The sequence below is a fragment of the Elephantulus edwardii genome, unplaced genomic scaffold (assembly GCF_000299155.1).
Source record: "Elephantulus edwardii isolate Elephantulus edwardi_28Jun2011 unplaced genomic scaffold, EleEdw1.0 scaffold00023, whole genome shotgun sequence".
Classification (NCBI taxonomy): Eukaryota; Metazoa; Chordata; class Mammalia; order Macroscelidea; family Macroscelididae; genus Elephantulus; species Elephantulus edwardii.
This window is the reverse complement of record NW_006399773.1, coordinates 14,062,271-14,065,164: the sequence shown is the minus strand read 5'-3', so window position 1 is coordinate 14,065,164 and position 2,894 is coordinate 14,062,271. Positions and strand designations below refer to the sequence as shown.

The 2,894-nt window shown below is 43.9% G+C and overlaps 1 pseudogene; it reads right to left on the bottom strand.

The window, feature by feature from the left end:
* Positions 1–1,354: 1,354 nt before the first annotated feature.
* Positions 1,355–2,894, bottom strand: part of LOC102872241 — a 4,884-nt pseudogene continuing 3,344 nt past the window's right edge.

The following is a 2,894-nucleotide window of genomic DNA, read 5'->3' as shown; positions in this document are numbered from 1 at the left end:
TACATTTTGGGCATGCAGCCAGTGGAGACCGATCCTTAAAGAAGGACATCATGATCAGAAGGGTGAAGGGACAGTGTAGGAGAGGAAGACCCCGGATGAGATGGATTAGTATAGCAACTATGGCAATGGGGGCAGGTATGTTAGGATCAGTGAGACTGGCTCAGGATAGGATAAGCTTCAGAGTTGTCATGGATAGGGTCCCTGTGAGTAACAGACAACTTGCCAGCACATAACAACAACAACAACAGTGGAGCAGTGATCAAGTTTTCAATTATTTTTTTTCTCAGTGTTACCAAATCAAAATTTATTTTAATGATATCTCATTTTCAATGTGTATAAAAACCACATAAGTTAGTGGAAACACTAGTTCCCTGCGACAGCATGTCAGTGGTACTGAAGTTAATCACCTTTCTTTCCAAAGCCCCAGCAATTCATCCAATCCAAGTCCACAGCTTCAGAAAGCCAAGAGTTATCCCTTCAGTCAGTCTGCTCATCTGGTTTCTGGTTTTTCTTTCAAAGGGAAGAGTTCAAAATATTCAAATAGAGAGCAAAGCCACACTTGAGCTCCAGTTCAAGTTTATATAAGACGGAGCAAAGGAAGAGCCCACTGACTCCAAAGAAAAGGGTTCAGTTGAGATAGATTACTTCTTTCTAGCTTTGTGAAAGTGAGGGGGCACAATTCTTTAGAACAAAAGTGGCTAAAGATTTATAAATGAAGACTTGTTTGATTGATGAGAATCCCTTGGTAGATCTGGAGGATCCACCTCCTAAAAATGAGAGGGTCTTTACCTGACAGCCTGGACAATAAATGTATCTGCCACCTGTGAATAAAATCAATCCGAAGAATAGCTCCTCTATTTTGAGGCCATTTAAAATGTTTTGGAGAAGTGAGGAAGAATCCCCCAACAGGTGAGACAATGTTGACATCCGGAGTGGCATACAAAAATCTCAGCTCAGTTTTTAGTGGTGGTGCCTAACTTAGCCTCTTCCCTGTTCTGTTGTAGGGTCAGACTTTGACCAAGCAAAGTAGTAGAAAAAGGCTAGAAAGAGGGGCTTGAAGACGATGGATTTTGACTTTTGATTTTATTATTCATTTTCTTTTTCTCTAGTTAAAGTAGTCTTCAAGTGGTTGGGAAGTCTAGCTTCCCCAAACCAAAATCAGTTGGAGCTGGTTGTTGTTGGAAAAGGGTGGGTTGGAGGGTTGGAATGGGGGCAAGGAGACCCCACTCTCCTGGTGGTCCAGAATGGAGAAGACATCCGCACTTCAGAGCCTGGGGTGTCGTGGGAAAGGGATGAGGCAGAAGCGACAAGCCAGGGAGATGTGACCCACCTCAGTCCCCAGCTTCATTCTCTTCTAAAGTTTCCAAACTGGTACCATTCTGTGCAGTCTAGGAGACCTTTTTTTCCCCTGAGTTGTTCTGCATGCAGAACTCTGAAGGAGGGCCTTCAGCTCCTCATCCTGGACTTCCAGGTCAGACTTGTAGAGGTCAGGCTCAAAGGGACCACTGGTTATCCTCATTGGGCCGTTGGGCATGAGCAGAACTGTAAATTTAAACTGGGTAACAACAAACTCATAGAGAACATTAAATGGTTATAGTAGTTCATGCATGGTGCATTCCACCACACCCATCTGGGCCTTCTTCTCATTGTCAAATACTCTTAAAGTAAGTGGCATGACATCAAAATGTCTTTCCACTTCACTCAAGAAGGCACATGAAGTTTTCATTTTCAGGCCATATTGTTTGGAGGGATCTCATTTATAAATGGTAGTTCTCTGTCCTGCATCTTCCTTTTTTCTTCTGAGCTGACAAGAACATCCACAGCACACACCTCGTGTCCTTCAAATTCAGCCTTTTCATGGTCCTTCTGCCGGTCTCTTGGATTTGGGATAATGTTTTGACATGCTTCCTCACTTGGTGTGACAGCATACCTTCTATTGGTGTGCACTTAAATGAGTGGGCAACTTCATTCCAGGCTTCTGTCACTGTGTTTTCTGGTTTCCAGGTTTGACCAAGAGTAGGGCAGCCTCGGCACAAAGGTGAGCTGCTTTAATGACATGTGCTTTCCGCCCTGTACTGGGTTCCCTCAGCTACATCAACCACAAAAGAGTGAGCCACATTAGCAATGAAGCCATCCACATGGACTCCAAGGTCAATTTTTACCAAATACCTCCCTTGAGAAGGTAATCCTGGTCACTCTTCAAAGGGGAAAAGTGACATACACAGTTATTTACTGAAATGCAATGCTGGTAAGAAAGGCAATACCTTTCTTCATTTCCTTTTCTTTCTTGAAGATTTTCCCCGTCTCTTCCATCATCATGGCATCACCTTTTTCACACAGGCTCAGTACTGACACACCTGAGCTGGAAGCTTCCACCAAAGACCGAAGTACCTGGTTGGTCATGTCGCTCCCATCTTATACTTGGTCACGACCAGGTCCTTGGCGATAGTTTGCTCCTGCTGCTCCTCCTCTCCCGACGTCTTCCCACCGCCACCAGCACCACCAGCACCACCAACACCACCACCAGCAGCAGCAGCACCGCAATTTCGTTTGCCCTCAACAGTCGTCTCTTGCCAGCTGCAAACTGGCCAGAGACTCCTCGATCCGCAAGGAGAATGCTAACAAAAGTGCGAGCAAGCAAGGGAGTTGGAGGACAAGTGAGTGAGTTTTCAATTCTAACCCAAAGAATGATAGCTCAAACACACCAGCGGATCCATGAAAGAAAAGAATTGGTAATACGCTCTTTAAGAACTCCTGTGGGGCAAATTTCACCTGTTCTATAAAGCGTTATGGATTAGAATCAAGTCCACACACAATAAACAACACGCATTATTGAAAACAGATATATATTATACATAATAAATATTATATATACTACATTATATATTATACAT